Below are 24,564 nucleotides of genomic sequence, written 5' to 3'. Positions count from 1 at the left end.
ATTTTGATGAATTTTTTTGCACTATATGCTAGTTTGATTTTTCAGTATTTATTCAAGTCAGCATTTTCCCATTTTCCTGGGGTGGTCTTGAACTTTAAGAAACTGTCCTTATGATATTAATAAGCAAGAACTCACAATATTTATGTATACGTACAAGCAGAGGTTGCTACCCATGTAGAGTTTTCAGATCTTTTTTCAATACAGTAATCAAGTTCATAACCATAATGCCCGTTCTTCCAATAAATTTCATTTATGGTCTATCAGGTCTAGTCACGAAGCTGGGTTATGTAGGTCCCAAACAATGGAATGAGATTCCCCAAATAATAACTAATTCACAATTTTTATCTCCCTTTAGAAAACAGTATGCAAATTTTCTAGGAAATGATTATTAATTCTCGCAGTCGATATCGATGCATACTTGTACTGTATAGACCCCTCAACTCGTGTTCTTTGTAATTGTGTCGTTGTTTTTTCCTCCCTTTTCCTGCACTAATTATTATAATGATTGACATTTTGTTTTGTATTAATGTTGTGTTTTCTAATATGTTTTGGTGATCCAGCCTCACAGGTTTCTTATTACCTTCATTGGAAGCCCCGGAATTCATTTTTATTATCTAATCGCATTATTTGATGTTTCCTTGTATTTTTATACTATTTGTGAAATAAAGATTGAATTGAATTGAATGAGTTAGATATGATGAAAAGTGTTTGATAATGATAATACCATAATAGAGCTATCCACTACCATGCATACACAATATGTATTGGTTTGGGCAATGGAGCCATACATGAAGCTGCTCAGTGGAATGTCATATGTAAACACTTTCTGATGGCCTGAGCCAGGGTATTATATAATAACCCTGCTCGTGGCTCTGTGGTTAAAGTAGGGGATTATCTTACTCCTCAGGGGTCCTAAAATTTGGTTGATAGACAGATGAAGTTATCCAATGAAAGCTCTCTGAAATTTTGGGTGGGTGGGACTTATTTTGACCGTGGGAACAAGATTTCCAAAGAAGAAGCAGACTCTGAAATGGCTCGCTTCGCTCACCCTTTCAGGCTGGTTTGCTTCGCAAACCAGTAGCAGATCCATGGCTCGCTTCGCTCACCCTTTCAGGCTGGTTTGCTTCGCAAACCAGTAGCAGATCCCACCTCACGAGCCATTCAGAGTCTGCATAGCAGACTAGGCACGGACCGGCTCTGCCCCCCCCCTCCCACCTCCCTCTGGATCCGCCAATGATCTTGCCCCTACCCCTTCTTCCGAAATACCTTGGCGCCACGGGTGTACAGACTGAGCACCACCCCGACCTCCTATCAGAATGTGGGTCAAGCTCTATGTAGATCATGGAATGTTATGATAGAGAGAGAGAGGCAGGATGGGAGGAGGATGAGACACCAAGCGAGTGGTCTTTGGAGTACATCAGCTGCAATGTGGAGCATGGTCTTCGGACCTTGAAACAGAGGGTCGTGGTTTCAAGTCCCAGCCATGACGTAACTTCCTTCAGTTAGAAAATGTTCCACATTGTGCCGCACTCAACCCAGGGAAGGTATGAGCTTACCTGGCAGAAATTTATTTCAGGAAAAGGATAAAGGCCGCCAGTCTAAGGTCATGCAGGATAAATACTGAGTCTTTTGACTATGAGGGAAGCGCAAGGAGACGATATACATGTTATACATGATTATGACATGCGCTGTAACAGTACAAGATATGGTTATCTTTATCATTTATTACCAATCATGTCAAATGTAGTATGTAAATAAACATGACATCACAGCCTGTGAGTATATACAATTTATTATCAAATACTACGCTTTTTTACCTTCTCGGGATAGGTTTGAATAAAAAGCAAGGGTGGAATTTCATCTAAATGGATATTCACCCTATAGCATTTTGGGTCCCATGTGTTGAAATTGTACCGCGTAATATTTCACTTGCACGGAGGAGTGCCGTTTTTTTATCAAGTGAGGCAACCTAAACCCCTGCACTAGGTCACCTTCAGTCACCCATGGCATAATTGACATTCTAATATTCCCACACGTCGAATAAGCTGCATTTCAAGATTACTGTAAGTAACAAGTCCATTGCAGGGGATGATTTTTTATTGTTAGATTTTTCCTTTTAGAACACATCTCTGAATAACAAGGGGGAAACTTGGGGAACTTTTGGCACCCCCTGTACCCGCGTAGAACAACTCTTGAATATCTCAATGGGTGATGCGAGGGGGGGGGGGCACGAGTGTAAAGGAATACTTGAAGATAGGGAGATTAGTCCTACAGAATGGAACGTAGAGAGAGAGAAAAACAGATGGAGAAAGTGAGAGAGGGAGGGGGAGAGAGAGGGAGAGAGTAAACAAATGTGTATCTACGGTAGATGTGGACCAAGTGGAACGTAAAGAGCGAGAGAGAGAGAAAGGAATTGAGAAAGGGGGAGGTGGTGACAAGGGAGATAGCTAGGATAGGGTAGATGAACGAGGGAGATACCTTCAGCGAGGGGATGAGAGTTGATAAATGTGCATATACAGTAGATGTAGAACAAGTGGAAAGTAAAGAGAGAGAGAGAGAGAAACAGATGGGAAAGGGAGAGAATAGGAAAAGGAGTTAGAGGGGGTAGACGAGACAAGGGACGATTCTTAGAGAGATAGGGGAAGAAATAGAGTAGATAAATCTATAGTAGATGTAGAGCAAGTGGAACGTAAACAGAGAGAGTGAAACGGAGAAACAGATGGAGAAAGAGAGGGGAATAGATTAGACGAGATCAGATACTTAGAAAGAGGGGAAGAGAAAGAGAGTGGATAAAATAATGTGTATCTACAGTATATGTGGACCAAGTGGAACGTAAAAAAACCGAGAGAGACAGATGGGTAAAGGGGAGAGAGAAATAAATGATAGGATGTTAGGTTAAGAGAGTGGAAGGGAGAAGGAGAGAGAGTAGACGAAATTATATCTACAGTAGATGTGGACCAAGTGTCAAGGGAGAGGGAGAACAAAACAGATAGAGGGGGAGCGGCACAACGGGGGGAGAGAGAGAGGGAGTAGATGAGACGAGGATAAATACTCAGAGAAAGGGGGAAAAGAGAGAAAATAAAAATGTATATCTATAGTAGATGTGGAGCAAGTGGACCGTAAAGAGAGAGAGAGAGAGACGGAGAAAGGGAAAGGGAGAGAGTGATGAGACAAGGGAAGATACTTAAACACACAGGGAGAGAAAAAAAGACAAATGTATTTCTACAGTAGATGTGGAGCAAGTAGAACGTACAAAGACAGATGGAGAAAGGAGGATAAGGGGGTAGATGATACGAGTTTAGAGAGTTAGAGAGTGGGGAAGAGAGAAAGAGTAGATTAATGTGTACCTACAGTAGGTGTAGACCAGATGGAACGTAAAGAAAGGGAGAGAGGGGGAGAAAGAGATAAAGAAAATGAGAGGGACTGGGAGAAGGAGGTGAGAGTTGAAGAAAGAAAGATATGTCATTGAAACTTTTTTACTGTGCATCTACCTTATTACAATTAAATTAAAATGCCTTGAAGCCACCCTTGAGGAAAAGTACATTCCTTTTTCATGTGCCCTGTTTTTCGCATTACCAAGTTTTTACCATGTTCAAGTTTGGGGACCACCTTTCATAAAACTTGCTATAATCAATAACGGATTGAAGCTACTGAAATCATACAGTTTGATTGGCTGATAGTGAACTTGTTACTGAAAGTGTGTACTTGTTATTGTATCAAATCTTTAGCATACGGGACCGTTTTGCAGATAGAGTCGTATTCAGACGTTACTAAAAAATAATAAATAAAAAAGTACAAGTGCCTGGTACGCCGATTCCATTAATTGAAATACAAGATACGTTTGATTTTTTATGTTGCGATTGATTACAATTCTCTCTATGCTACTGTCCCCATGAGGGGGTTTCACAATGCTTTTAGTATGTTCCAAGCGACTTTACGAACGATTGGTGATCCTTTCTCGTGGCAAATGATACACATAAGTTTGCATTGGCGTTGATTTTGTCCCTGCGAAGGGATCACCAGTCGCTTGTACAGTCGCTTGTTACTTAGAAACAATTTTATGAAGCACTCACATTTCAAAGAGTCACGATTGATCCAATCAATCGGAACTCTATGGAAATCCATCAGTGTCGTGATTTTTTTACAGGAAAATCGCAAGATGTCTTTAAAAAACATAGGACACACCAATTATCGAGAAATCAATGAATTTACGGAATTTATGATTTAAGGATCGCCAATAGTTTTAATGTGAAATAAATGAAATGAAATATCTAGAATTGTTTTGTACAATCGTGCATTATTATGTTGATTTTGCTGGTTTTCCATCTGGCCTGTCTTACAAAGAGTTGCGATTGATCCGATCAATCGCAACTCTTTGTAAGACAGGCCCCGGGTATGTCATCCTCTTATAGATCACCTTGAAGTTCTCTTTTTCAAATGAATTCGGATAAACAACTTAGTGGATAACAGATTCTCCAGCCAGGGATTCGTTGAGGAACATGTGCTTATCGTCAGCATTGAAATTGACAGATGGATGGCTGCATGCAGAGACAACATAGTTTACTTCGAGGGGAAGATATAACTAAAAGGGTATCGTCATTCTTGTCCAAGGAAAGCTCATCCTGATAAAAAGTTTTTCATGGAAATACCAGAACAAAAAAAAGAGTGAGGGTTCGAGGAAAATCATGCATAAAATGTTAACAAATTTATATTAAGCTTTTGTTCTGTGACGTCGTATAAATGCAGCTGCTACATCTAATTCGTAATACAAAATGCATAAACTGATTAAATAAGTTTTTAATGGTTAATAATTAGTTTTTATTTGTTTCAGGAGCAGATGTGAAATGTTTTGTCTGTTGATATAGGTCTGATAAAGGAACGATATTTGTTATGAAATAACATTAGATTAGGTTTTTATTCAATACACGATTCATCGAAAAGGTGCTCGCGTATAGCATCACAAATGAAAAAAAGTTTTATAAATTCCTAAGTGTTTGATTTTTTCAGCAATATTTTTTTTCTGCGTTTCATAATAAACTTTCGTCATGGAGAACCTCCCCATAAAGATAAAATGTGAAAAATTGTGGTTGATAGGTCGACAATTGAAAGTTATGCTAAAAATGGTTGAAAAATAAAGTTCATTCATTTTATGAAAATTTATGAAGCATATCTAAAATGTGGTATACGCAGAGACAAAAATGATTTTCATTTATGATTTTATTATTTGAAAAAAACAGTCTCTATTGATATAGTAATATACAACTTCCCAATGTGCCGGTATTCCCGTGACAATGTCACGACATACTGACTTTATCAGAGTTAAAAGAGGAATGTGTTTTTTTATTGGATGGTATCTCTCATGTGTCATTTTCATGATAACAAGAAAAATGTTATTGCAGTCAATTGCAGTGGTTTGTTTGTGAAATGATAACGCAATTATTTAATTATACACTGTGTCACTGATGCAAAATATAAATTAATTAAAATATGAAAATGTGGTGTTCAAGCGTTTTAGTAAATAATAAATTTGAAATTTTCAGAGTGTCCAAACATAATATATTTAATTGTATGTACTACAGGTTAATATACAGTTTCTACATGGTGTTTGGGGTTCTTTGCACTTTGAATGAAGATAGTGTATTTTTTCATCGGTCGAGTGCTAACCTATCCCGTATACCTGGCCCAAATCGCATGCAATGCTTGGTCGCTTTGTAATCGAATATGGCAGAAGAATTTGCTAACGTTTTCTCTCTCCTAAACGTTTTTCTTCAAAGTCTCGTGCGACATCTTTGGCCTTCCGTGCTGATAACCCGGAAGTTATTTCACCCAGGGTCACTTCAAAGCCTAAAAGGCTATCTTGGCATACATACCATGGATTCCTAAGCTCTGATTCAAGGTTGCATAGGAAGGGGATCTACTATAGTGTGCATCGTGTGGAGAGATTGTTAAGGAAGACGATATCGACAACATGTGACCTTCATGGCCGGTGTTTGTTACAGAGAGAGGATGGGATGAAAACAAGTACAGATTGTATATATTACTTCATATCATGGCGTGGATGTGCGTGTTCGTGAGTGTGTGTATAATGTTTATGTCTCTCCAGATGAACAGGGGTGACCAATAAATGCTGACGACGTTCTATAGCATAATGACGATGGTGATGATGAAGATGATAATGATGATGAAGATGATGATGATGACCATGGTGATGATAATACTACTATACTACTGATTTTACTAATACCACTGCACTCTCCAGTGAATTGGTCAAAGTATAGTTGTTGAATATGTGCTCGACCGATGAAAAATAGTCAATCAAATTCTGGTAGATTCGAACTAAGAAATTATCGGTTGATTTTTACCAATAATTTTTAGAAGTGTGCTAATACAACAACTACTACTACGTATACTACTAATAATACATCTACTACTACTACTTCTACTACTACTACTACTACTACTACTACTACTACTACTACTACTTCTACTACTACTACTTCTACTACTACAACTACTACTACTAATAATAATGATGATGATAATGATAATAATGATGATGATAATACAATGATTATAGCAATGACAACTATAATAGTTTTACTACTAATGGTAGTAACTGTGGAAGTAAAAGGTCGCAAATCCTGCATTTTGTAAGATTATAATATTTTGAATATAAGCATAGCATGACAAAATTAATACTGATAGTCAGCGATACAGTCAAAATAAATGAGAAGAACGAAAGCTTGTAACGATACAAAATGCATTATGCTTTTGTTATCATCACCAAACGAAATCAAGTACGCCGGCCAAGAGGAGGCTGAATGCAAAAAAATCTCAAATATGCGATCGACATATCTGAGCTTAGTTGACTACGAGTTGCGAATGATCAGTAACCTAGAAATGAATCAATTGCTGCATGACAAAGTTTCTATTTCATATTGTTGTCAACATGGTCAAGGCCAACATAATTGCGTCACAACCTGGTAATTAAGATGGAACAACGTTGGTTGGCAAATCAAGACCAGTACAGTGTAAAATCAGAAGTAAGCATGAAAGTAATCAATAATATGTTGGCGCGAAATTATTCAAATATGAAGCATAATTATATCAAATCTCTTACCGGCGTGTTCTAGTTATAGAGCGTTTAGTTTAGACAAACCAATACTAATAGCCATGTTATGAAAATGAAATATTACTTACCTATTGTATAAAATGGATCGGAAACGTTCCAACGTGAAACTCTGGCGATAGGTTAAATACCGAGCCTGAGACCTGGTCCAGAAAAGAGTGATCACTAAATTGCTACCGTAGTCCTTCCTGTCACTTGGCGAGAGTCCCGCGTTGAAATCTGGCAAAGGTCTTCACTGGGGTTACCAAAGTGCTCAGTCAGAGAAGAATAAAGATTGGCTGTAATGAGGAGAGACGGGCAACTCTTTGCACACGGTACAGATCTGTCAGTTTGAGATGGGACTGGTCTGGGCCTATTTTTCGCACGGCCCGCTATCAGTCTTTGCTTGTGGAGTTTGGCATCCATTTTTGGTTTCGCTTTAATCTGAACTTCGTGTAGTCTAGTCTTCCATGAAGCACATAACGTTATACCAACCAAAAGTCGATGCATGGAAATTTGGTATTCCTTGCTAAATCCAGATCCTAGTTTTGTGCACATCGCATTATAATCCTGATACGGTTAAGCTCTCCTACACTAAACTACTACAGTGAATATCAATGGTAAAATCTGTGCAAGTAGTCAGCGAGACTGTTCATTGTGACGTCATTGAAGTTTCGGACTGACTTGTGGCGCCAGGCTTGAGAACCGTCATCCATTCCAGCCAATCACGGCATAACATCTAGTCACATGTTTACAGTGATCACCCACAGCGGTTATCTACTTTCCACACTGACCTTTCTCATATTTCAGAGAGAATTAAAAACAGAGTTGACGACATGAAATTCGAAAACCAGTTTTTTTTTAAATATCACCTTTATTCAAAACAAAACAAAGGGAAGTTACAAACAATTAAAATAAGTCCAGGTTACTCATTATTTAGGACGAAGTACAGGGTTAATAAAATAATTACAGATACACAATATACACCATATCACAATCAAATCTACATAAGACGATTGTACATTGTTGATTGCAGAAAAGAAAACTGAAATAGATCAACTCTGATCAAGCACATATTACATATACAAAAAGGTAAACTTTTCAATACAAATTTCTTTCAAAGGTATACTTTTACTTTATCTTACTTTATTTCACTTTCCCCCAACGTTGTTTGAAGACTAAGCCTGTTCATCGATCAGAGTAGCGATGGTTATTGCTGCTCTCCTTCAGACAAAAATATATACACGCATTATTATGATTTTGCTTTTAGTATTCTTTGGTATCTTTATGTTCATTTATGTATTAATCATCGTCATTATTATCATCATTATTACTAGTATTATCGGTATTATTATTAGTAGGAGTATTATCATTTTTGTCTTTCTACTATTGCTACTGCTACTCCTACTACTACTACTACTGCTACTACTACTGTCATTATTTTCAGTAATGTTATAAATATCCTTGTAATTATTTTTATTTCATCATCATTATTATCATCATATTGGGGGGGGGGTGACGTACAGATGATAGCTCTTGCCCCCTTTTAGGGTAAATGGTGAAATATTAAATTTTTGGTGTAGGTCTAAAATTTATCCCCCAAAATGTATTATTGTAGTAAAAATGTCAGTGTTTGCTCACTCGCTTCGCCCGCTCGCAAGTTTTTTTTAATTTTGCCCGATACGCTATATCTTGGGGGCGTTTCATGAAAGGACTTGTCGGACATTTTATCCGACAAGTACCAGTTTATCCGACAGTTACCATAGGAACAGTGCCTCTCAGCCAATCAGAATCAAGGAAAGATGTCAGATCTGAAAACTTCTCGGATGAAAATATTTATGAAACGACCCCCTGGTCCCCTCAAAATTTCTACCTCATTACGCCACTAATGAGGGATTGTTCTTAAACACCATAATCGCGTCTCGCACGTATTGTTTCTCAATCAACAAACACGTGTTTCTTGACGCTCGTGCGTGATACTCGACCACCCCCCCCCCCCCCGCTTCCCCTGTGGGGGCCACGAACCCCCAAATTTTCACGACTAAGAAAAACAGGATACGAAAAATGCAAAGTAAAAGGGAAAAGGAGTTGTTATGTGATTATGGTTTTTTGGTAAATTGTAAACTATATTTAAAACGATAGATTTTTTGATTGAAAAACTTGAAAATTTTGGTTTACTAGCTTCGTTCGCTCGCAGAGTTTAAGAAATGTTTAGCCGGTATGCCAATGTCCCCTCATAACTCATTACCTTCAACGCATTAGGTCACTGCCCCCCTCCCTCGGTACCTCACTCCTCTCCTCTTTGGAATCAATAGGCCTTAAGGTGGGTATGAACGGAAGGCCTTGTTTGCATAAGGATTGCCCAATCAATCACCATTGTGGAATGTCACGCTACATGACTGAGTAGAGATGGGTTTCGGCTTCCATATCATGTTCATAACACATAGGCCATTGTTGACAAACGTCACACCAATAAGGTAATTTGAGGCAAGGCCAGGGGCGGGGCCAGTTAGACCTACTGGTCGTTTAGAGCAGGTGCGCTGCTCTGAAGATTCGAATGGTCCAACGTTTCAATATTTAAAAAGTGATTACTTCCAAGTCTTGTAACTCCGAAGGTCGAAACCATGGTCATTTTTTAATCAATATTAAATATACAAATAATTCGTTGAAACCCAATTAACGTATATAGAATTGTATTTTTTCTTGGAATACGCCATCATTGAAATCTTATTTATAGGTTTGCACAATCAATTATTGCAAATCAAAAATGTTCCTTGTATTTATCTTAGGCTTTATAATTTCGTATGTATTTCTATTTTTTTCATTGTTTTTAATGGAAATTATTACACCCATGAAACAACTAATCACAACCCTTGATTAGTCAATCAGACCAATCAGAATGAAAATCACCCTTTTAATAATAATAACGTTTTATTTACCCAGGGTAGCCACTTCAGTTAGGAAACTGCTCTACCAGCGGGCCCTGCATAACATAACATGTTATTATTACCCTTCTCCAATCTAAATGCTGAACGCCTAGCAAGAAGGCAGAAGGTCCCATTTTTATAAGTCTTTGGTATGACTCGGCAGAGGATCGAACCCACGACCTCCCGTTCATGAGGCGGACGCTCTGCCGCTGAGCCACCATACCCTTTTATGAATTTCATCTCACATCGAGTGAGTTTTGGAGAAAAAAATCGGGAGAAGCGTTGAGGGCGACACACGCAGTTATTTTATTTTGCTCGGGCACCGATCAAATTAAATTTTCACGTAAATTCGCACAATTTATCATGTAAAAGATATTTTCATTTTACTTCCTCTACATCATAATATTGTTTTAGGCCATTAGCAAGTAATGAATTGTAATGAAATGGAATAGTGTCAGCTGCATTTTTGGGGGATTTACCAAAACTAAATTATACACAGACTTTTAAAGGAAAGTTCACCCTGAAGAAAAGTTTATAGTAAGAAAAGCAGAAAAAGAAATCAAAATGCTAATGGTTTGATGAAAATTCGTTGAACATTAAGAAAATTATTAGAATTTTAAGATTTGGATTTGTGACGTTAAAAATGAACAGCTACCCCATAATGTTGCATAAATGCACAATTCGTTATGGTTCGTGATTTTTCTTTGTTTTTTAAGAAAGGGTGTGAAATTGGTTTTTACCCAACGATATGTAGGAAAGCATATGACGTCACAAATAATTAAAGTTCTAATAGCTTTTTTATTCTTTGATGGATTTTCTCAAACCTTCGACAATATATTTCTCATTTTTTCTCTATCTTTACAATACACATTTTGTCAAGGTTCACTTCCCCCTTTAGTACATTGTTCCAGTTTTCTCTTGGATATTTCTCCCTTTTTTTGAAGACCCCTGGCCCTCATTCCATCCCCTTTTTCCCCCATCTATCCACTTTACGCCCTCATCTGATTTCCAGTTCTTCATTTTCACTCTTTGTCATCTGTCTTCCCAGCAATAGATTTCTTTCCCCCACGTCTCTTCCTCTACTTTCCAGTCGGTCTATGTAGATACATATTTATCTATTCCCCCTCTTCCCCCCCCCCCCTCTCTCTCTCTCTCTCTTACTCGGTCTTCCCCCGCCCCCTCTCTCTCTCTCTTTCTCTCATCCTACGTTTTCACACTACTGGAAAGTAATATAAGTATCACTTACAAAATATTCATTAATTTTATTCATTCGTTAACCCCTGCAAGTTAGTCCTGTAACTTTGTAAAACTGCTTACAAAAGATGCCCTGCAGTTTCACAAATGTAATTTTGAATGAAATATATATAGTAAAGATTCACGTATCGGCTTCTGTAAGGTAACAAAATAATGCTGAAGATAATGCTTTCATTGCCAATAAAGTTTTTATTGTTCACTCGAATTTTCGACGGTCCTCCGTCTTCTTCAGGAGTTTACAATGCAAACTCCTGAAGAAGACAGAGGACCCACAGACCGTCGAAAATTAGAGTTCGAGTGAACAAAAACTTTATTGGCAATGAAAGCATTATCTTCAGCATTATTTTGTTACCTTACAGAAGCCAATACGTGTATATATATATATATATATACATATATATATATATACATATATATATATATATACATATATATATATATATACATATATATACATATATATATACATATATGTATACATATATATATATACATATACATATATATTATATATCATATATACTACAGTCAGTCATAAACCCTCTAAACTTACAGCACATGCTACATGTATTGTGTTTTATTAGAAATGCATGATCACTTCCTCGATTTGGTTTTTATCCTATGCTATCTTATGCTATTCATAAGAATATGCCTGACTGGTCAAATATTACATAATTACCTTTGCTCCTGAACTCTCTCTCTCTCTGTTTACCTCTGCCCCCTTTCTCTCTCTTCTATCTCTTTCTTCCTATCTTACCATGTCCTTTTACTTTCTCATTCCAAATCTTATTTTGATGTGTATATATATGTTTTATTTACTTATGTTTTCTTTATGTTATGAATTATTTATGCAGAGCCCTGTGGAAGACCAGCGAATTTTAATGAATATTTTAATTGTATATATTGTGTAATTTTACATATTTGTTTGTATAAAGCTGAACAGGCTACTCTGGATAAAGATGTGAAATAAATAAATAAATAAATAAATAAATAAATAAATAAATAAATAAATAAATAAATAAATAAATAAATAAATAAATAAATAAATAAATAAATAAATAAATAAATAAATAAATAAATAAATAAATAAATAAATAAATAAATAAATAAATAAATAAATAAATAAATAAATAAATAAATAAATAAATAAATAAATAAATAAATAAATAAATAAATAAATAAATAAATAAATAAATAAATAAATAAATAAATAAATAAATAAATAAATAAATAAATAAATAAATAAATAAATAAATATGTAAACCCGTAGTATGATTTCGTTAATTTTATCTGACAAACTTACAAAAATATATTCTACAAATTATATTGCATAATATCAACATAGTTCATTGAAGACACTGTTTACATGACTTAAATCGAAGTTCTTATAATATTTCTATGATATAGATTCATATAATATAATTCATCTAGAAAATTCTGTATTTTTAATGCTGTAATAAGAATGACTTTTTAATCATTGTGCATGGTGCCAAATAATTAACAGGAATGTATTGATGCCATAGAAATTATGCTTTTGAGAAAATGATTTATAAAAAGTTGTATGGCATATTCAAAAGAACATTACATTCTTCTGGGTTTATAAGTAGACGAATGAATTGTAACTCAACAACAAGTAAAATGACTCATCAAGTTGACATACTATATACGGATACTTTACTAAATTCTGTTCAATGCTAAATTAAGTTTTAATACACTTGGACTTATAATTCAAATACTTATGTATTGTACATTTTACGTGAATCTTGTATACCTGAGCCAAACCAAATTCCTTATGTTGTCATTTTATCACCATCGGGTTTGTGCGTGTGTGTTTGTGTGTGTACATTGTATCTACATGTGTGTAAACCAGTGTAAAAGAATTCCCTTTATATACAAAAAAGTGCGAATCTAAAGCCCGGTGCACACGATGCGATTCGTTGCGATCCGAATTTCAAAGAAATTGCAATAACATTTTCAGATGAACATTCCAAGCCATAAAATCTTAGCAATCATAATTTAGAATTGCGACGGGACTCGAGCCTCCCGTTATTGGAATAAAAACAAAGTCAGTTCCAAATTGTAATGATACCATCATCGCCTGCGAATCGAAACCGATTGCCGTAAACAGTAAAAGTATGATTTTATTACTCCTAACATTATGCCGAACTTCAAATAAAACTATTTTGCTTCTTGGAATCGTAACATTTAATACTAAATGTGATTTATTAAAAGAAAAAGTCGCATCGAATCGCAAAGTGTGCGCTGGGCTTAAGTTACACATAAATCTTTGTGAACCCCCCCCCCCTGGTCCCAGTTGCAGAAACAGTCGCAATCAAACGTAACACTGAAAACAAAGACAAATAATCATTCTTATACAACTTAATTTTCAACCAATTAAATTTGCGCATTTGGAGTTGGTGCTTGATATTTTGAGTTGCGTTTAAACGCAATCGTTACTGCAACCGGGCCCCGGGGGGGGGGGCATTTCAATGTTACGTCCACAGGTTGTCACTAAGATCTGACAACAAACCTTGAATTTGATTGACTGAGAGGCACTGTTACTATGGTAACCGTGTAACTGATAAAATGGGACTTGGCGGATGAAACATCCCACAGGTCCTTTCATGAAATGCTCCCCGGTCACATTTCCTTAGCAATACCAAGATATTTTACTAGTCTGTGTTTGTAAGAGCACCGGCACCTCCGCCATATCCGCATCCTTTCGGCCCGAGGTGCTTCCGGAAGCACGCTGTAAGGCAATGAAATCAACACAAATGATAAAGGAGACAATATGGAACTTGAGAAGAAACAATGAAAGAGCCCACTGCACACTTTTAAACAAGTCCACACATTGGTATTCATAATGCATATGGCATTTATTTGGTGTACGATAAAAAAGCTATGTATATATCTGCCTTAATAATAATGATGATATTCCGCATTTATATAGCGCTTAACACATCGGAACGACGTCGCTTTACAGATATTACCCCGGTCATTGGATCCTTGCATGCCCGCATATGTATGCACCTTCTCCACTCCCTGGGGAGCATTCCCACAAGAGTTCCAAGACTCAATTGTTAGCCATACTACCCATTTAACACCTGGGTGGAGAGTGGCAAACTGGATTGACGCCTTGCCAATGGATGCTAGGCCATGTGGGCTTCGAACACAATACCCTCTGATTACAATGCGAGAGTCAGAACCGCTACACCACAGCGCTTCCTCAAGGGCATGCCGCGCCGGGAATCGAACCCCCGATCGTCGGATATCCAATCAACCACCTCCAATCTAGCGGCTTAGATCACTCGGCCACGGCACCTCCACAGTATAGGGGCCTTTCCACGAAACTATTGGAATCTATTTCTGGATTATTCCTTTTAAGAATTAATTCCCCCAATGATGATAGCCATACCAATGCACTGGCCTGTGACATTTTGGCCTGTCCCCCTTAAACCAACAGTTAGCATGGTTAGTCGCCCAAATGATTTTGTGATCATTTTCAGCTTGGAAAGCACGTCCCAGTTTATGAAAACGATGTGTTACTTGTCGATATGGCTATAAAAAATTTCGCATTTACGACGGAGACACTCTACAATGAATCGATTCCTTTAAAAATGCAATTAAAATCACAACGGAGAGCTGACAGAGATTTTGTCGAAAGTCGATGGACTGTAACAGTAGATCATCCGGACGAACTATTGCAAATATGTCGTTGTCCAGAATCGAGAGATTAGGGAGTTTTCGATTTGCACGTCGACTGGTGGACTGCGACGAAAGTACGTCATAATAGTCTGCTTTGTGTTGATGGTATACAAAGTCAGTCTAGCACATGATTGGAAGACACTGAGCATGTACAAGCCATTCCTGACACGTCAACTTCATGGTGACGACCGTGGATTTCACTCAGATCACGCTCGTTCGGATTGTGGTAAAACGAGCAATCAAATCCTAGCCCATTAAGCCACGTGGTGATTTACTCCAGCGGTTCTGCATACCGTAAAAACAAAGCAGACTATTATGACGCACTTTCGTCGCATTCCACAAGTCGACGTGCAAATCGAAAACTCGCTATTACCATGAGGATGCTCCGCTGGTCGGTCCACCAACTTTCGACAATATAGTTCTCAGCTTTCCATCGTTATTTGACTTGCATTTTCAAAGAATTTGGTGCGTTGTAGAGAGTGTCACCGTAGTAAATGCGAAAGGTTCGGAAAAATCCCCACAAGTACGTGATTGAATGGATATAGAAGAAATACATTGTATGCGGGCATGCAAGGATCCGACGACCGGGGTAATAATATGTCTGTAAAGCGCTTAGAGACGTCGTTCCGATGGTTAAGCGCTATATAAATGCGGAATATTATTATTATTAATTCAGTGAGAACTTTCACAGGGTGTGGAGAAAACAAAGTTTAAATCATATTATCTATATTTACAAAGAACCTTACAAGGAAGTTTTCACACGATCAAGGGAAAATTTCATGAAGGTGTCATATATGGGGCCGAGTGTACATGATGTAAATGGCCATTGATGTTAATGTTTGATTACCTTTACAGTAGATTTTCCCATCTTTATCGGACACGGTGGTGGAATCCAGGTGCTTACTGCAAGATTCGCACGAGAAACACCATTTGTGCCAGGACTGGAAGGGGGAAATGATAACTTAGAGTCAATGATGATGGTAATTATGATGATGGTGGTGGTGGTGGTGATAGTGATGATGATGATGACGACGATGATAATGACGATGATGTAGATGATGGTGATACTACTGCTGATCTTGATGATGATAAATTATGATAATGAGATTTTGAATTTGATGTTGAATTTGATAAGGTTGATGATGTTGATAATGGTGAAGATTATTTCGATGATGTTGATGATTCATTAAAAATTCAGGTAAAAAATCTAAATTAATAGCGGCTTGAGGCTTTGACAATGGAATATATTCAAATGAATAGGAAATTCTTCAATAATAACAGCAGTGGTGCTATAAAATTAGAGAACCCCACCAGAAAAATGCACTCCTTCATGTCGAGTGCTTACCGGAGACAGCAACATCAAAATGTTCGGCGAGCTCAGAGAAACAAACTTTATTGAAAGTAACATTTTAACACCTGTCTTCAATTAAATATCTAAAACGTGGCAGAAATTGAACACTTTAAAAGCGTCATATTTTCATGGTGGGGGCTTCACTATTTTTTTAGCTCCACTTTAACATGACAATTATTAAATGACATATGTGATAAACAATTTATATCAGAGCATAACATGATTATGATAATGTTGATGGTGATTATGATTGTGATGATGGTGGTGATAATGATAATCATGGTGATTATGAAAAACATCTGTGTTTAAATCTCAATTCAATCAATATTTTTTTAACGTAGAGAAGGTTTACGGTTCACCATCTGTAATGTGAAGGGAAGGAAATACAGGCAGAGAGATTAAAATTGAAAGACGAGATAGGATGAAAAGAGGAAATTAGAAGTACTCTTTTCTTGAAAGTGAGTGAAGTCCTGAAAAGTACTGTAAACCAGATGAGATGAGCTGAATATGGCTTGAGTAGCGATGGATTGTGTCCCGGGTTTGTGTAGTAGCAGAATGAGGTGAAGAGAAGTTGCTCGACGTTTCGGGCTGGTTGACTGTCCGTCTTCAGGACAAATTTTAATTTCCTCTTTCCATTTCAATCTTTCTGCCTGTATTTCCTTCCCTCCTTCATATTACACATGGTGAACCGTAAACCTTTTGCACGTTATGAACTCCAACATACAAACCTACGAAGATCAATATTTTTTTAATAGAAGCCACATATTTACCTGCCCTGCACCTATGATCTCTTCCGCCTTATAGACGGATTTGCCACATCTTGAGCATTTTTTTTCTCCTCCAAAAGAAGGCATCTTGACCGACTGCCAATGATAAAAAGGTAGACATGCAATTTGAAATGAACATCATTGGCGTACAGAGGGGGGTGGGAGCTCTTGCAGCATTTAGTTTAGTTTAGTTTAGTTCCCTATGTAACTTTTGGTTTCCCTAATCGGATATTTCATTTAGCTATATGGACACTTTGAACCTACGTGGACATTTGAAATCCCAAATCGGACATCCAATCTTATTCGGACATTTGCTCATGAACACGGACATTTGAAATACCTATATGGACGATTGGTTCCACTCTGCGGACATTTGACCTGGAAACCTACATTATGTACACGGTTATATACCCCCGTGTTAATGTCCCCATTTTTTTGTTGTTGTTGAAATTTTAAGGTCAATATAATTGCTATCATCTACACTGCCCAGACGGGATTAAAGGGGAAGTTCACCCTGACAAAAAGTTTATTGTAAAAATAGCAGAAAAAATAATACAAAATATTGCCCAAGGTTTGAGAAAAATTCATCAAGTAATTAAAAAGTTATTAGAATTTCAATTCTTTGATTGACGTCATATGCGAGCAGCATTCCTACATAGCGAATGGTAAAAAATCAATGAAATGTCATTTTCTCAGAAAATTGAAAATGGTTTTCACTGTACCTTTTGTATATCAATAGACAAATCATTTCACACCCGATCATGAATAGAAAACAAAATTAAGTCATCAGGAACCATTCAAAATTTGAAATTCATGCATTTTATATTACATAACACATGGGGCAGCTGCTCGTTTATGACGTCACTAATCCAAAAGTTTGAACTCTAATAACTTTCTTGCTCTTTAACGGATTTTCCTCAAACCTTCACCAATATTTTTTTCTATTTTTTCTGCTATTTTTACAACAAAATTTTCTTCGGGGTGAACTTCCCCTTTAATACCGGATGCAATTGTTAGCGATCGATGCAAACCTTTGCACCTATTGCGTTCCTGAATCGGCCATCTGTGTGTCTGTCAAAGTTTAACCATGGAGCTATTGGTTTAACCCGAGAAGGACTGGGGTGGGGCCATGATGCCCTCCCCCCTCGACGCTTCGCGCGATATTTCCGAAACGCAAAAAGATAGCGCCGCAAATTTATAGGCCTTTCTTTATTTTATTCATAATAATTCAAAAATAAAAGAAAAATCATTTTTTTTTAATACCAACCTGTAGTTTATGTGGTAAAGAATGTGCGTGCCAAATTTCAGCGAAGTGATCGCGCGAACGGTGGCTGAGATCAGAAGGAGGCCATCATGCCCTCCCCCCCCCCCCCCGTCCTCAATATATCCCAGTCCTTTAAGGGTTAACCGAGTCCTCGGTGAGAAACAATGAGGCTTATATTTAAAGTAGGCCTACGCAGCCTACGCACAGTGTTACAATTTTACGTACCTCAGCATGCAAACTCGAAAAGGGGAGTGAAGCCCGCCACCTACGGGCTAGAAGCAATTAAATGATCGATAAACGTTTCTATTTTATATACAGCGCGGATCAAAAAAAAGTTTACACTTTGAAAAAGCCATGGGAATTAAAAAATATACAACTTGTGGGTAATTTTTTTCACATAAAATCTTGGGTTTCGGTATCATCTATCCAATGAAAGTAAAATTTTTGTCAGAAAATTACACTTGAGTGAGCACTGTCCATTTTTGTATAGCTCGCAGAAATCAGTTTGCGCAGAAATGCTCGTTTTCACGCTGTGTAAAGGGGAAACAGTGAAATAAACTTACCCTGCGGAACATTTCTCATACATTTCCCTTGCACTTTTAGTCAGTTGAAATAAGATGGATACATTCAAGCATTTTGTAACGATTTTGCTACCCAAATTGAAATTTCAACACTTAGTAAGAACAACCTTTACCCTTTTTGTGCCAGCTGGATCTGAGGACATAACTAAATATGAACAAATGTTTATACCAGACATCTCCAGCATTATTTCACTAAATTTTTATCATTGAAAGTGGGTTTACATTTCATTTTTCATTTAATACTTGTTTCTCCACACTTTTCCCAAGTTTGGCAACGATTAACAAAATGAAAATCAAGCTTTAGCCATTCCATGGAAATCACAGCTCAGTGTAAAGCAATTATCGTCACGATGGCCTCGGTATGTGGGGGAGAGGGGTGGGGTGAAATGCTCTCTTCGAAGCGTTTTGGGCAAGGAAACAAGTCAAAAAGGTAAAAGATATCTTCAAATCAATTCTAATAGCTGAATTATACATGTTCTTCAGGATAAGGTCTACTTTTATTCGCTCTGCGCAATTCATTTTTTACTAACTTTTAAAAGTGGTCCTCACTCAAGCAGAAATATTTTTCAACATTTATATCGTCATTTGATTAAATGGATCTGTACCAATGTTAAAATGTGGAAAAATCTTCAGGATATTACAAAAGTATAATTTTATAGGATTTTTTCAAAGTGTAAACTTTTTTTGATACGCACTGTATAATCGCATTCGCCTGGTGTAGGCCTATGGAGGGGGTGGACCGGGGGGAGGGCATTGAACCTAGAAAAAAATCACCACCCGACACAAAAAGGGGGATTGATGAAATAAAAAAGGTGACGTATTACAGAAAGTTATGTCAAAATCTGAAAAAAGCTTTTGTATCAAAAGGGTCAGCTAGCATTGAAAACATGATGATGTCACAACCATTCTGACATAATAACGTCATGTCCTGACGCATAATGTCGCAGCAAACTTCTGACGCAAAATGTCACATGCCACCAACGCGTTATGTCGCAGTGAAGTTTTTCTTTAAGGAATCTGATATTCAGAGACGTTTGTAAAATAACATATTGCACTCATAGGCCCGATTTGTTTCAAGATCTATGGTGGAACTTTTTTATCATCTATATTTGCAGGAGTTTCTGTATTTTAATCATAAATCGAATGTGAATTTAAATCTTCACAATAATAACAGTGATGTGCATTAAAATGTGACAATTGTAGAGATAGATAAGACGGAGAAAGACCGATAATAATATCATACATAAAGCATTTAAAATAGTAAGTTACAAAATACCGGGGCCAGGCAATATACAGTGCGTCCCACAAAAAAAAACGAAACCTTGAATTATCGATTTATCTATAATCACAAATACAATAGACAAATTACCTACCATGTAGAGCTTAGAATCTCCCCTTTCATCTAAAATTACTTAGATAATTCCTCATTCACGCATGAGTGAGCAAAAACAATTTTAAGAAAACTCATTGTCTATTGTATACATGATTAAGTTATGATAAATCATCGCTGAATCTCGCTTTCGTGTTTTGTGGGGCGCACTGTATAAGCAGAAAAACTGCTTACTTAAAACTATTAATGCAGTCTTCAGGACTACTATTAAAAACAAGAAAATCAAATGGATTTTAGCGGCCGATCGGGTGAATATGTGGTTAGAAATAATTCATCGCCCATCCTCTGCCGGCGAAAGCTGGAATGGCACCTGCATCCTCCTAAAAACGTATTTCTCCCGGTTTTAACATTGTCCAATAACGGACAATATTAATACGCGCTGGTTGGTCAAATTGGAGTTTGTGCAAACCGAGTCTTAAATACAGGGCCTGGTGGGCACAAGAATCCAGACTTTTCAAATTTACTACGGAGAACACTTAACGCACTGCTTCCTTTGAAATTTCAAGTCAATCATTGAGCCCTGAGAGGCTGTTTGCCGAAGGTTGGTGGACCAGCAGGGGTCCGTTGCAGAAAGAGTTGCGATCAAACAAAACTCCAAAACTCTTACGAATTTTCGAAGCTTGCTTAATTTTCAGCCAATGAAGCACCCGCGTATTCGGGACTTGCTCTTCATAATTTTGACTTGCGTTTAAACGCAACTCTTTCTGCAACAGGCTCCGCCGGGACAGCATTGAAAATCTGGACAATCGGACACTTTTGCAATTGTTCGTCGATCTGGTGCAAATCTTCTGATGTCTGCTGTCCCAGGCCACCAACTTTCGACGCTAAGCCTCTCGGCTCTCCATTGTGATTTGTAATTGCATTTTCAAAGGAATCGATGCGTTATAAAAGAGTGTTTTCGTAGTAAATGCGAAAACTCGATCCCCAATTGTTAAAAGTGAGTGACAACGGTGTGGAAGAACCTCGGTGAAGTGGTTGTGACTCCCGCCTTGTAAACAGAGGATTGATAATTTTAAATACCGAGAGAAAACATAATTGTAAACTTGAGGTCTTGATATATTCCTTCTAAGTTTACGAAATACCACTGCGGCATTATGCCTTTGTGGCATGTGAACTAGTGTGTTAGAAAATTTGCTGCGACACTATGTTATAGTAATAATGATGTGTTCCATTTGTATAGCGCAACTCCTATCTACTGCGCTTGATTGCCCTGTATAGCTGAGCCGCCGTATAGGCGCTAAAGCATTCAAGGAATAAATCCTACCGGGTACCCATTCACCTCGGTCGAGTGCAGCACAATGGGAGTTAATTTATTGCTGAAGGAACACACTCAATGGCTGATATTCGAACCCACGTCCCTCTCATTAAAAAAAACGAGAGTCGTATAACCACTAGACCACGACACACCACTGTATCTGAACCGGTGACATTAAGCTGCGACAATATGCGTCGGACGGCCATCGCATAATAATATGGCACTCTGCGACATTATGCGCTTGTGTGACACAATGCGTCGCTGCGACATAACCGATTGTAACAGGCGTTACCACTTTAGATAATGTAGCCCGAAATAATTTGAATCTGAAGCACAGGCTAATGTCATGATAAAACCTTTGTAGCATTAGAGCCATTTCGGGCGCAAATGAAGGATAACATACCTGTACGTGATACAAAATGGATCAAAGACTTTTCAACGTGATACACTGGTGATAGGTGAAACAATCAACCAACTCTGGTAGGGTATGTAGGCTGGAAAAGAATGATCACTGAATTGCTCACGTCTTCCTTTTGTAGATCAAGATGACTGCCTCTGAGCTAGGTACCGTGTGGAAAACTTACATAAGTAATGCATAATTATTGCCAAAGAGCCAAGTCAAAGAAAGCTATGAGATTGGAAGAGATTTGCACACGATACAGATTTGTAAAGGCAAAGATGATGGAACAGGTCTGGGCCTATTTTTCACACGGCCCGCTAGCAATCTCTGCTTCTGGATTTTGGTATCCATTTTTTTAAATGTCATTGTGTCGTGTACCATGCACGTGTCGCCTCGTCTTCCACGAAGCAATGAGCGTTAATAAGCATATCTTTTTTTATATAAAACCCAGGTACTATAGTTTAAACACTTCACATTCTACCCCTCTATTCCCGCTGAGCTCTTCTGGAATCTAGCAATATATATAGTGATATCAATGGTGTAGCACTCTTATTTTTTCATTGGGTTTCCCTTAGTCATGGTCATGGTTCACTTGTTCCCCGGGCATGCCGGGGGCCACTTACATTGACGAGTGGATACCATGCGCGACCAAAAATACACGTAAAAGGGATGTCTCTTTCACGATAGGGCACGTTACGTACGTAAGCGAGGTGTAGAAGGTGGGGTCGTACTAAACCAACTACAGAGCTACCAAGTCTCACGCATTGTGCGTGAGACTCACGCATTCAGGGTCCGTCTCACGATCTCACGCATGGCACCCATTTTTCTCACGCATATCGGTACCCAACAGAAAAGTAGCATTATTCGCCAGATTATACGACTGGCTGACCGCCTTCGCGTCTAGCCCGGCACACGAGACGAATCAAAAGTGCAGTCAGCGCACAGCTAGTACGTGATACGATGACTAGCGTGCGTGCATCGCATAGTTTTGAAGCCCATATCTCATGAGCGCGCGCGTTGCGCGCGCACCTTTTCGCAACGTACGAGTGTAAGTACTGGCCGCGCGCGCTCAGAGACGTCGAGTCATGAAAATCTCACGCATTACATTTTTTTGAACTTGGCATCTCTGAAACTAAGGTAAAGCCGACGACCAAAGGACCCGTAACAATAAAACATTCCTGTTCTTGTTTAGGGGTTCATTTCAGGAAAATTTGACAAGAGGATCGTTTTGTTTCCAATACTTGTTAAGTTTAGGGTTTCACACGGCAATACTTGTTAAGGGGTACATTTTCAGAATAGACCAGTTCGTAGTTACTTCAGGGACAATTTTGGTCAAATGACCTTTCATTTCTTTCATTATGATAGGCAGATTTCAAAGCAAGATATTACGTATGCTTGCCTGACATAGCAGGATGACGAAATTGAATAGACCAGGTGACTAGAATAGCACACCAATGAACACTTAATGAAGGTATTTGTTGCATTCCTATTTTGAATGGATATCATAGCATTCTGCACAATGTACTTGGCAAACTGTGAAATACCAGTCGTTCGTGGACGCATTGTTGTTTTTTGTGGATGTACATGAAAAAAAACACAATTCAAAAGAATATATACATAATCAAGATATCAAAGTTGGTACTTATCTCATTAGATTTTAAACCACCATGTTACTTTAGTACAAATGACCTTCCTCTGATCATGCGCAGAAAGGAACTACGAATTGGCTTATTGAATAGACCAGTTCGTATAACTTAAAGGAGAATGAAACCTTTGGAACAAGTAGGCTTGTGTTGAAACAGAAAATCAAAGAATAATAACAAAGAAAGATTGAGAAAAATCGGACAAATAATGAGAAAGTTAATATGAGCATTTGAATATTGCAATCACTTATGCCATGGGGATCCTCAAATTGGCAATGCAACACTGTGTGATGTCGCATGTGAACAAATTTCCCTTTGATGGACTATAATTTTATACCATCAAAAGTCTCATGATGTATTCTTTAAAAATCTGTATTACATGCCCTCCTATATAGAAAGAACACAGATCTACTGATAGATATGATCAAAGAGGCAATATATACTAAAGTAATTGGGAGAGTTGTTCACAAGTAACATCACACATAAGTTTGTCGCATTGTCAATATGAGGACCTCCATAGCTTTAGGGATCGCAATATTCAAATGCTCATAACTTTCTCATTAATTGTCCGATTTTTCACAAACTTTCGTTGATCTGTTTCTTTGATTTTTCTGTTTTCACACAAGCTATCTTGTTCCAAAGGTTTCATTCTCCATTAATGAGAAACTATCTTGATCAAAAGAACTTTCATTTATTTAATTATTTCATAGGCAGATTTCAAAGCAAGACATTACGTAAACATGCCTTACATAAATAGACTGGGTCCCGTTGCAGAAAAGTTACATGTGCCGTTATGGCCACTTTGCACCATCCATGCATCTTTCATGCAATCCTTGATTCTGATTGGCTGTTGATCAGCGTTACCATGGTAACCATTGGATGTCAAAGTTACTATAGTAATAACATTTATGCAACGGGG

General features: G+C 37.7%; 1 long non-coding RNA gene across 1 annotated transcript; it reads right to left on the bottom strand.

Moving 5' to 3' along the window:
• Positions 1–15,867: 15,867 nt before the first annotated feature.
• Positions 15,868–22,626, bottom strand: LOC121421184. The gene is made up of 2 exons (XR_005970948.1): positions 22,006–22,626; positions 15,868–15,935 (listed from the first exon to the last, which is right to left on the bottom strand). It is a non-coding gene; the product is annotated as an uncharacterized LOC121421184 (long non-coding RNA).
• Between the last annotated feature and the right edge of the window lie 1,938 nt (positions 22,627–24,564).

The sequence above is a fragment of the Lytechinus variegatus genome, chromosome 9 (genome assembly GCF_018143015.1).
Source record: "Lytechinus variegatus isolate NC3 chromosome 9, Lvar_3.0, whole genome shotgun sequence".
NCBI lineage: Eukaryota > Metazoa > Echinodermata > Echinoidea > Temnopleuroida > Toxopneustidae > Lytechinus > Lytechinus variegatus.
This window is presented reverse-complemented; position numbering and strand designations above follow the sequence as displayed.